Source organism: Dreissena polymorpha, chromosome 7 (genome assembly GCF_020536995.1).
Source record: "Dreissena polymorpha isolate Duluth1 chromosome 7, UMN_Dpol_1.0, whole genome shotgun sequence".
Classification (NCBI taxonomy): Eukaryota; Metazoa; Mollusca; class Bivalvia; order Myida; family Dreissenidae; genus Dreissena; species Dreissena polymorpha.
The window spans coordinates 29758272-29771049 of NC_068361.1; the positions used below are offsets into that span (position 1 = coordinate 29758272).

The 12778-nt window shown below is 31.4% G+C and overlaps 1 protein-coding gene across 1 annotated transcript in view; it reads left to right on the forward strand.

Moving 5' to 3' along the window:
- The first annotated feature begins 10604 nt into the window (after positions 1-10604).
- LOC127839582 (uncharacterized) overlaps positions 10605-12778 on the forward strand; it is a 68076-nt gene continuing 65902 nt past the window's right edge. Inside the window, exon 1 of the mRNA XM_052367972.1 lies at positions 10605-10718. The gene's annotated coding sequence lies outside the window, so the exon portion shown is untranslated. The remainder of the gene's footprint in view (positions 10719-12778) is intronic.

Below are 12778 nucleotides of genomic sequence, written 5' to 3' on the forward strand. Positions count from 1 at the left end.
TAATATTTCCTCTTAAATGAAGTTTTTGCAGTTTTAATGATGATACGCATATGATTACATATTTGTTGGTAGTTTGATTTAGCCATATTTTGTTTATAAAATTAAATTAAAATCTTATGCAACCACAGTTGTGCCTCAAACATAACAACTGCGTAATGCCACAAATATGCTATGAAAGTATAAAAGGTAAGTAAACTATTGAAAACAAAAAATCGCTGTATTTATTGATCAGAGAGAGTAGCATGTGATTCATTAAAATGTGATTTATTATCAATAAAAAATATGGCTATTTACTGCCAATTAAAAAAATCTGAACTTCACAAGTCCATCTTCATTGTAAACATAAGGTCACCAGGATCGTTTGTTCTCAATTACGGGCTTCTAACGAATGCAGAGTAAAATAAGAAAACACAGTTACAACGATTGAAACGTTATTACATACGTTTCAGTTCCTGGTGGCTAAATAGTATGCATGTGAACTTCTTGCTATTTGAACATATTTTGACATGTATCTTTTTAAGAATCCAAAACAGTTTATGTTGAATGTTGTTATTTCTCCCTTCAAAAATATATTCATGTTCCCGCTGCTAGGCAGGATTGCATGTCGTAGTACAATGAGTCAAAACATAGACAGGGAATATTCACAAACAGTTTGATTGCAAATTTTAATAGCAGAGCAAACGTTCGTTTTGTCTGATATGATGGGTGTGGCATAGATGCGTTGCACTTGTGGTACGAGCAGTATCTTATCGCTCATCATTGTTCTTAACTCGAATGTAAAACAATATTAAAAAATAATACTTTTTTATCGGATCGGTCCAAAGAAAAAGACTTTGCGAACAAAGCTATAGAATATCCGCATGTATTCATTTGTACGATGCAACCACACTCGATAATGGTGCAGACGTTTCAACGCGTCGTAATTCAATGGTTGAAATGTAAACACGAAGAAAATGATATGTTAAGTGTGTATATATATATATATATATATATATATATATATATATATATATATATATATATATTACGTTAATAATAATTGTAGTATTACAATTATCAATAGTACGATTCAAGTGCGATTGAGTGTCTAGAATTATAGCATAATATTTCATGTACCTTGTAATTTAAGTTTAAGTTGATTCGATAACAGCATGCATATGCGGAAAAAACTATCCTTCATAATTACCAAACACAATTTGTTATTTTCCGATTTTAGGTCTATATCGGCTGTTAACATCGTATTTTGTATACAAATAAATTGAAAGCACGAAACAAACCGTTTTATAAAATGCGGACCTTTATTTATGGCAAGACACCAATGACCTATAAGTAAGATACCAACAAATAGACAGGACTAAAACGTACATAACATACGCACATACATGAACAAATTTGGCGTCACCGTATCAAAATGTACTTTGTAAAAGCAAGGTGGTAAAAGCCAGGGTCACGGAGATCCAAATGTATACTTCGACAATACCTAATAAGGCTAAAACAAATGTACACAATTGATAATTTAGTACGCATCAAACATATATAAAATCCGAATTAATGTAGAGTCGCTGCCTTTGAACAGTCTGTGAAAACACAATAAAGCCTAATAACGGTTTTATTGAGCTAAAACGCTCCAATTGGGCCTAGAATTGTTTAAAACTTAAAACATTTAAGTGCACTTTAAGATAACCCGCATAGCATCAGAACTCAGTAACTTTGTGAGGCATGATACGTGAAACTGAAAAGAGTATTTAGAGACATAGATCAGACATATTAACATTCAGATTACCTTCGTGCAATTCAGGTAGAAGCCGCAACAAGGTAATACAATACCAAGTTACAAACTTGTTTGTGTATATTTATCAACAGCAGATTTTTTATATAATATTAAAATAAGTTTTTAAATAGCTAGTTTCAGTTAAAATAAAATTATTTTACAACAGATTTTGAATCTTCAAAGCATTAAAACCAGAAATATTCGTTTCTGACGATGGCATACCGTGTCGTTACTATCACTTAATAACAGTTTGTGTGGTCTTAGGGATTATGTGCGATTCTGTTTGTTTAGTCTAGAAGATACCAATTGTCTGAGAAAAACACGATGAAGTATGTGTTGGAGGATAAATTATCTTATGGAGCAGAATTTTGGGGATATACCCTAGTCATAAGAATTAGAAAGGCTGCATCTAAAATTCTTAAAACGTCTATTAAAAGTTAGACTTAATACATGTAATAATATGGTGTATGGCGAACTTGGGAGATATCCGCTTTATATACATAGATATGTACGTATACCTTAATATTGGTTTAAGCTGCAGTCAAGCGACAACATTATTTAAAAATATGTATACAGCGAAGCAGTTAGGTATTGTGAAAAGGGTTGCACAAATTGGGTATATAATGTTAAAAAGATTTTGAATGATTATGATTTTCCTGATGTATTCGCAAATGCGCATGCTTTTGATATGAAATCATTTTTGTTTGTATTTAAATGTAGAATTGTTGACTCTTTAAACTTAAATGAAACAATGCTGTGAACGAAAGCTCTATGATGGATATGTATAGGAATTTTCAAGCATCTCTAGTATATGAACCATCTCTAAATATTCTACCTAAATCTTTAAGAGCATATGTTAGTAGATTACGTTTATCTGTACACCCTTTGAGAATTCAAACGGGTAGATACGCTAGAAATGTAGAGGAAAGAACTTTAAGATACTGCATGTTCTGTGATTTAAATGACATTGAGGACGAATATCATTTTGTTTGTGTATGCCCTATGTATAATGATTTTTGCAAAAAAATACATAAAAAACAACTATTATATCAAACCATCTGTTTATAAATATTTGAATTTGTTAAAAACGTTGGATAAAATGGAACTTATTAATATGTCACTGTTTGTCAAAAACGCGCTATTTATACGATCAAGACTGATAAATGATATGTCATAATATATTCATCTCCTGTATACTTATGATTTATGTAATATATTCCCAACTGCATTTGTAACAATCTTATTTTAAAAACCACGAGTTTTGTTTTTTTTGTTGTTTTTTTGTACCTAACATATATTTTTTTCTGCTTATTTATTTTTTGTATAAAATCACGTGACAATATATATGTGCGATTGTATATATATATATATAGAGGATGTACTTTGTGTAAGTCTTGAATAAAAATTAATATATCTGTCTGTCTGTCTATCTGTCTGTATGTCTGTCATGAGTTTAATCAGCTACTGAGATGATATAAACTATCATAGAATACTATAGTTTATATATATAGTTTGAATGTCATATTTTAGAATTAGAAACACATTCGTAATCATTCTATTGCAACTACTACGAACCTTTTTTGCGATAATAAACAAAAAAATACAACGACATATATGTTTAAAATCATAATATGAAAACATGAAAATACAGTGAAAAAAAACAATTAAAAAGAATTCATTTTTCAAATATTTTTAGAAATCAACATTGTAATACGTTATATATCATAAGTATTTATCATTGTACAAAAAAACATCAACATTTAGATTATACATTCAAACTCAGCATCAATTAAAGGAACGTATGAAAATAAACTAAAAGTCAAGAAATCATTGTAAGAACCATTTCAGTAATTTGTATTTATATCAATTGCAGATTAGTTCGATTCATTTATTTATTGTCAATTGATAAACAAATTAAAGACACTATTTGATATTAAATAATTACAGCAGCATCTGGAGAAAAGAAATAGTGTCTTTGTTTTCAAAATCAACTACTTAATACCTAGTTGTGTTTAAGTATACGTATATTAAATCTGAAGTTATACATTAAACACATGGTAACCGAAACATATCATACATTATTGTTTAATTATACTTTCATTTAATCATGGTGTACACGACCAGATACAAATATTTATGACGCTGTATATGTGCGTGGTAGTTTATGCAACATAAGGCTCAACAGTTATTCCGGGCGGTCCGGTTACACGTCACAGCATGCATGTCATTCTCCCATCGAAATAAGTGATGAGGTGGATGCCGAGAAATTGGATTATACCAGTTTATATGTTATGTAAATTTAAAGTTAGTGTTCAAGATTAAAATGTACTTGAAACAATATAACTGGAGTTACGTAGTTAATTTGTCGTAAACCATGTACGATTCAATCGTAAGATCGCAGTGATCGTATACATACATATGTGTTTACTAAACTGGGCCACGTATATGAAAAGCGATGTTACCTTTCGACGGGTCAGTCGCCAGTGAGGAATTGTATTGACCGTATGTATGGATTGCTTTAAAGATGAGCTTTAGATCTTGCGTGTTCATTATCATTCTTATCAATTTCGAATGGGGGACTTTTTATGTCCGAACTGAAATTTTCTGTCAGTGTATTTCCACTCCGGAATGTTTTGTGGTCTCGCTGTCATAAACCGAAAGTACGTGCACCTCTTTCGTTCGTGTTCTTAATTATCGCGACTCGAAACGACTGACGCGTGGCCGTTGTTTTCAGTTCGAACATGACTTTGGAAGTGAAATCTACTAGCCGTTGGCCGGTATGGACAATTTACCGTTATTATAAAGTGTAATATAGAGTGATTTTCGTCTGGGGTAATCCAGAATGACCGTTGTCTGCAATTGACCGTTATTTTCAAGTGTATGTTAGGTACGTTATGACTGTATAAAACGTATGTATGGATTGTATTGACAATGAGCGCTTGGACTTGAATAGAGTACGCAGCATTCAAATAATGGCTTTATGTTGAGAATTTTCTTACGGATAAATTAATGGTTATTTCACCAGGCTGTAAAACATGTACAGCAACACGCACACATTAGACTTAATGATTTCAATCGCGGGCTACCATATCGAAACGTTTACTGCATAACGATAAATGATTCGGGTTCCAAATTTAAACGGGAATAACCGACGATGATCATCTTCACAAGTGGCCCAATTCATTTCTTTTCAATGTATTCAAATGTATGCGATAAAAGATATGTTCTGATAAATTTTGACTTTAAGTACTTAACAATTTCCTTTCTAAATGTTTTCTTTCTGAATCATCATTTCCACTCAAGTTGAGTTGCATGTGAAGTGGTCTCGTTATTTACATTAACGAAATGGAATGAAAGAGCCCGTGATTAAACACTAGTACATACAATCTAAATGAATATGCAACACTATTAAACTCATTACTGAATAACGACACACATTATTAATGTGGACGCGCTTTAAGACGAGTTCGAATATGCTTGCTTTATGGTGTTTATCTGTGCGTTTAAAATGTTAACACCATATTATGCGGAATTTGAATAAACTGCTGCTTTACAATTGCGAAATCTTTTGCTCCTATTTGAATATTCAGACTTAACTGTGAGTGTATTATTACCATTAAGCAATCATCGGTGGCGCTACAGTATTCTTAGGTATGTGAGTTTTTTTCATTTGCTGTATGCTTTGTAATCTTGAACAAAAATGGTCAACTTGAGAAATTAAGCGTCATTTAAGTCGTCAACACTTTTCAAACAAATTCCATAAGCATGCAGGCTATTATCTTCCTCATTGTTAAAGAGTTTTACATGACATTTCAATCGAGTCATTTGATATCAGCTTGTGCTGTCATGCTTTATATGTTATCGACCTACTATCGCATATGCTCACCCATTTGTTTGCCCTGATATAGGCGTTGAGATCTGCACAATACTTTCGGCAGGGTTATATGCAGACTTTGCTTGCAAAGTTAATAAAGTTAAAGAAAATTAATGAATGTACAGGTGAAAACTTAGTTTCTTGGAATTGTAACGTTTCTTTTCTTATTTAATATTTAAAAACTTAAATATTATTAAAGGGTACACATTCAATATTACTACCACAGATAGTAAACTTCCAATATGTATTTGTGGTCATTTTAAGTAATGACATACAGAGGATGTAAATAACACTGTCAAAGCGGAGGAGCAGTTGGGCGCGTTGTCTTGAGAAAGCCCTTGTTTTAGTTAAATGTCGTGTTGCATGTTGTGTCCTGTATTTTATACATTTCGTTTCGTTATCAGTCCTGGCAGCCAGTTCAAGTATGTCCGGACATCTGACATGTTAAATAGTTGCATCAATTGACACTTCTTTATGACCTAACAAACAGTATATGCATATGAATGGGACTCTCGGTCCGTCTGGCTTCCTATAATTTACTTGTTACGGTTAACACGCATTAAGTGAACAAATGAAAGCTTATATTAAAATAATAGTTTGTTTATCTTTATAGCATATTTAAAATACAAGTTGTTTCAAACTTTTGCTACAAACAAATTATATTTAGACATATTTGTGACCCATGTTGTTCTTCACGATTCTGAAAAATATTTGTCATATAGATTTCCGATACTTCGACGCTTGTTTTATACGCCAATATGCTTTGTCGTTAATTTCGGGTTATGTATGAGGTTCTGCTTGCCCTAAAACCGAATGTAATCCAAAATGCAAGGTATTGAATGTTTCATGGTGGTGATCACAGTTGAAAGAATTGTACTTTTATAGTTGATGTTCAGTTATAAATATAGTTGAAAAGAAACAGCACATTTTCTCTTGATATAGTTTCTGGAGTTTCATTGTTTACGTTATCAATAATCTGCTGTAATTGTAGTGTATGTTTATTTGGCAATTGTTTATATGTTGATATGTGATATATGTAAATTAATGTATTCCTACGAAGAACCCCGCAAACAGTTTACAACGCGATTTAATACTTGTTAGAAATTCAAACAAACTTCATCTTTCGGGTCCCCTCCTCGCCGCCCCTATTTGTTAAAATTATTGCCCCTGTTGTGTGACACATTAAAAAAAGGATTACAATAATGAAAAAGTAGCGACAAAACCACTCAGATTTTAAAATGTGAGCCACCGAATTGAACAATTAACTGCACAATCAATTGGGAACTAAATTGGGAGTTAACATTTGTCCAATCCTAAGAATATGTCCATCTTTGATTCAATAGTAACTACATGTTTTATTACTAAGCAGACTCTCTGACTTTAATTACGGAAGACCGCATGAAATATATTATGAAATCACCAGTTCACATTTTGGAACGAATAATGTCTGCTATTTTATCTGTACGGTTTAAATATATACACAACAGTAGGCGGAAGTAAAATTTACTACAGTCTACAAAAGATAAATCAAGCGGAACTTAATGTGCTACTGTTCAAATCAACCTTATATGTTCAATATTTAAACACAAATGGGAATACGTATTATTGTTATGAAGACATTGTCTCTGACTCTGTAATATTGGTATGTTGATATTTTCTCATGTTAATCATTTTATGTTTAATGTTTAAACAAATATAGTAATCAGAACATATTTGTGAATAGAGTAATTAACAGTAGTATTTAAGTTGTATTTAATATATCAAAATTAAGATCACATACTTGTGAAGGAAATTTTACATTAAATGGTTTTGCAACCTTAAAAATAATGTCTTTTATCATTTGCATAATGTATCTCTTGCAGTTTGAATAGAGTTTCAAAGTTATAAAGATTCGAGCGTTGCATTTTATATAATATTGTGTTGGCTTCTTGACTTTAATCAGACACAGTAGATTATTGACAAACTTATCTTATCAAATAAACTTGGTTTTGCTTCAAGTCAACCCATGTTCGCCATTTCCCCATGGAAATATATTAGAAGTATGGTAACGAGGGGGTAACAGTAAAGTGGTTTTTAATGTTGATTATTTATTTCACTAGCATCTACTGGACACTATTTAAATGTCGTGATGCGTTTACTGTTTTGTTAAATGCGTTCAATTATAAGACCATGGTCGTGTTTACAAATATTTTTATCAAATTTCGGACAAAGCAAGTAGAAAAAGATACAACCGGTTGATTGGTGAGTAATGAATTTCCTAGATTGTATGTATGGATTGATTTGCCCAGGAGCGATCGGCCTTTAATAACGTGAGCAATAAATACTGGCTCTATGTTTAAAATTGTGTTACGATTAAATGATGGTTATTTAACAACGATGTATAACATGAACAGCAAAACACACAACAGACTTAATCATTTCAATCGCGGGCTACTTTATCGGAACGTTAAATGCATAACATTATTTGGGCTCCAACATTAAACGGAAATAACCGATGATGATCTTAACAATTTCCCAAACTTTTAATAAGATATTGAAATGTATGCGATACAGGATATGTTCTAATAACTTTTGACTTTGAGTACTTAGCAATTTCCTTAATGAAATTGTCTCTCCCTGTATCATCATTTCCAGTCAAGTTGAGTTGCCTTTGACGTGTTTTCGTGATTTACATTCAAGCAACGGAACGAAAAGAGCCTGTGATTAAATACTAGTACATACTAAATTAATAATAAAGAAAACCCTCTTAAACTTGTTACTGAATTAAATTAAATTATTTATGTGGACGCGCTTTAAGATAATTTTCGGATATATACTTCATTGTGTGTTTACCTGTGCGGTTTAAATATTAACACCATATAATGCGGAAGATAAATGAAAGGCTGCTTTACAATTGCGAAATCTTAAACACTAATGACACCACATGAAATTTTAATATACAGGCTTAACTGTGAATGTAGTATAGCCATTAAGAAAACGTCGGTGGCGTTGCTGTATTCACAGGTATATATGTTTATTTCATTCGTTGTATGATTATATTGTTGCACAAAAAGGGTCAATTTCTGTAATTGTTCGTTAATGATTTTGTCAACACTTTTTGATAATTTACTATAAGCAAACAGGCAATTATCTTCATTATTGTTATAGAGTTTCAAATGACAGTTCAATCGAGTCATTTGATACCAATGTGTGTTGTAGCAATCATGTTTAATATGTTATCGACTTATTATCGCATAGTTCGAGCTATTATACTCACCCATTTGTTGGCACTGATATGGGACTTGAGGTCTACACATTATCGTCAGGGTTGTATGCAGACTTTGCTTACAAAGTTCATAATATTAAAGAAAAATAATTGGTAAAAAAGGTGAACATGTCGTTTCTTGGAATTGTATCGTTTATTGTTTTCAGTTTTAACTTAAATTAGATTTAACGTTACAAATTCAATATTTTTACTGCAACAAGTAGTAAACTTTAAATATGTGTTTGTGGTCATTTTTTCTCATTACAGACTATCAAAACTATCAAAGCAGAAGTACAGTTAGGCGCATTGTCTTGGAAAGGCCTCGTTTTTTATAATGTCGTGTTGCATGTTGTGTCCTGTATTTTAAAGGTAATCGGTTCTTACCCTTAAATAAATGTGTCCTGATAATATTGCTTGGGATGCATTACCCGTACATATTAACTACAAAACAAATGACTTTGCACAGATTCGTTTCGTTACCTGGCAGTCAACACTAGTGAGATGTTCATGTATGCCCGGACATCTGAGGCGGTACATAGTTGCATCTATTGACACTTCTTTATGACCATACACACACAGTTTAGGCACATGAGTGCGCAATACATATGAAGGCGTATATCAAAATAATAGTTTGTTCATATGTATAGCATATATAAAATACAAGTAGTTTCACACTTTTCCTACTAACTAGTGATTTTTCAGACAAATTTATGGCGCATAGTGTTCCTCACGGTTTCTGAAAAATATTGATACCCGGTACTTACGTCGCTTGTTTTATACGCAAATATGGTTTGCCATTATTTTCGGGGTAAGTGTGGGGTCCTGATTGCCCTCACACCGGATTAAATCCCAGATGTTATGTACTGACCGTTTCAAGGCGGTGATCACAGTTGACAGCATTTTATGTTTATAGTTGGTGTTCTGTTAAAAATGTTTTTGATAAGGAACAACATATTTTCTCCTGATATAGTTGCTGGAGTTTATTTGTTTACGTTATCAATAATCTGCTGTAATTTTATTTTATGTTTATTTGTCAATCGTTTATATGTTGATATTTGATATGTGTACATTAATGTATTCATGCATTCCTAAAAAGAATCCCAGAAACATTTTACAACGCGATTTAATACTAAAAAATGTTGCCCCAGTTGTGTGACAAATCAAATAAATAAAACGCTAACAATTCTAAAAAAAATAATTTAAAAAAAAACAGTCAGATTTAAAAATGTGAGCCATCGAATTGAAAGATTTACCGAAACATTGGGAATAAAACGGGGTTAACATATGCCCAATCCTAAGAATATGTCCATCTATGATTGTAGTTAAATATATTTGTTGTGTGTTTTATATATTCTGTTGTGATCAACCTCGTTTTAATTACCTTTTATACCATTGTGATGAACTGAAATTTCGCCACGTTATATCAATAAATTCACTCAAAATACATTTAATTTGTTTTTTTTCTATTGTTTACGTTGTTGTTAAAAAAGATGAGAACCTACAACAGTGCTTGGTCATTTAATAGAAACTACATGTTTCATTACTTAGAACACACTCTGGATTTATTTACGGAAGACCGCATGCAATTTAATATGAAATCGCTAGTTCAAATTTTGGGACGAATTTTATCTTCTATTTTATCTGAACGGTTTAAATATAACCACAACTGTAGGCGGAAGTTAAATTTACTACAGTTTAACAAAAGATAAATCTGGCGGAACTTTATGTGCTTCTGTTCACATCAACCGTATATGTTCAATATTTAAACACAGCCGGGAATGCGTATTATTGTAATGAAGAAAGTGTCTGTGACTCTGTAATACTGACAGGTATGTTGATATTTTATTTTTTCAATAATTGAATGTTTACAGGTTTGTGAATAAAGTTATTAACATTAGATTTAAAGTTGTATTTAATATATCAAAAATTCAGATCACAAACTTATGTAGGTCATTGTACGTTTAAAGGGTTTGCAATCTTCTAATTGATGTATTGTTATCATTTGCATAATTCGTCATTTGCAGTTTTGATATAGTTTGAAATGAAGATTGAAGCGTGGCGTGTTATATAATATTAGGTCGGCTTCCTTCCTTTGATCGCAGACAGTAGATTATTGACACATTTCAAACAATAGAATATATATATATTCCAATAAATTATCACATAGCTTGCGTATTACGGATAAAATTGCCAGAATGATATCATATCAGGGGTAAATATTTGCGATTTGAATGAATATTAATATAATTCAGGAAAACTGTATTTGCTTGAGAAAATGTTGATAAAATATCTTTGGAATATTCTGAAGTTTCCAAAATGCCTGTATTCGTAATTTTGAGCTAGCATAAGATGCGTATTTTAAACCTCAACGTTTATAGTACATTTTATCAAAATAGCATTTTCAGTTTTATGATTTGAGAAACATGATATTTTAAAGAGTCAGACATATTCCCGGCAAATTTTAATTTAATGCAACAATGCATTTTATCATGTTATATTATATATACAACTTAACTCAATGATACCAATATAATTTCTGAACTCTTGGTTTTCTGTTCAGAAACCAAATGCTGAAAACAATAATATATGATAATATTACGAAACACATACTTATAATAAAATATTATAATAATAGGTTATATAACATATTGAAACATTCTGCGTGCTACTTGTTTTTCGTACACATTTGAAACAAAGCATTAAGACTAATTTAACATTTAAGACTGTCATAAGTTCACGACAGTCTTTAAAACAGTAACAAAGTGGCGTTACCGCTATTTTTAACAATATCATATAATGTATCAAAATTGTATGATCATCAAGACTACTCAGAAGTGGAAGACGGTGAACATGTATTGAATGGTGTTGATATTTTTGTAGTTTGATTCAGCTTTATTTTGCAAATAAAAAACTGAAATAAAAATATTCGAGGGTCACCGGTGTTGGACCTCGAACAGTGATATTAGCGTCACCTCACAAAAATGCCATGAATAACAAACATCAGCAAAACAATTTAGAGAAACGATAAAAAAACGTTTAGCGTTAATTAAATTTATAGCTATGATTAAGATAACATAACATGTTATAATCAGAAAAAAGTAAGAATATATGACGATTGATTAGTTTTTGGTAAGTTAGAAAACAAAATCTGAACGTTACAAATGACCATTCTAAACATACATATAAAACATAGATTTAATATACTTAACCTGATGGTTCAAATGTCATCCCAAAATAAGCCAATGAAGAGCAATAATAAGGCCACCATGATAGTATGTTCAGCTCATCGGTAAAATGTAGAATAAAATCGGAAACAAAGTAAATAACAATTGAAATGGAATTACCTACGTAAATGTTCCTAGTTGCTCAATATTTTATTGGTAAACTGATTTCTCCGTTGATATGATTACACATACAGCTCGTTGGGAACCCTTTAGTTTTTAGTATCATAATAAATTGATATAATACACAGATTCCGTTGTGTTCAGTTGACCTCTTGTTAATAAACAAGTAGATATTATATATAGGACATAGTTGGCCTCTTTTTGTTGTTGTTGTTGTTGTTTTTAAATTAACTCGAGGATTGTAGACATCTGATATGCTTTTTTGGATCTAAGTAGGCTCTTAATTTGTACACAACATCTCTTGATTGCAGATAATTAATAGTCTCTTATTTGTCTTACAAGCATCTTATTAGGTTAAATAACGTCCCTTTAAGGACCTTTTCATTGATTTGGCGTGTACTGGAGTTTGTCATTAAACGCATTCAATTGATAAATTTAACCATTGGAACTAAATAACTCCAGTGAAAATCAAGAAAAAAAATATATACAAAAGTAATCATAAACTGGGCTTGAACCACTGCTCCTAGGATTTAAAGTCTAGCACG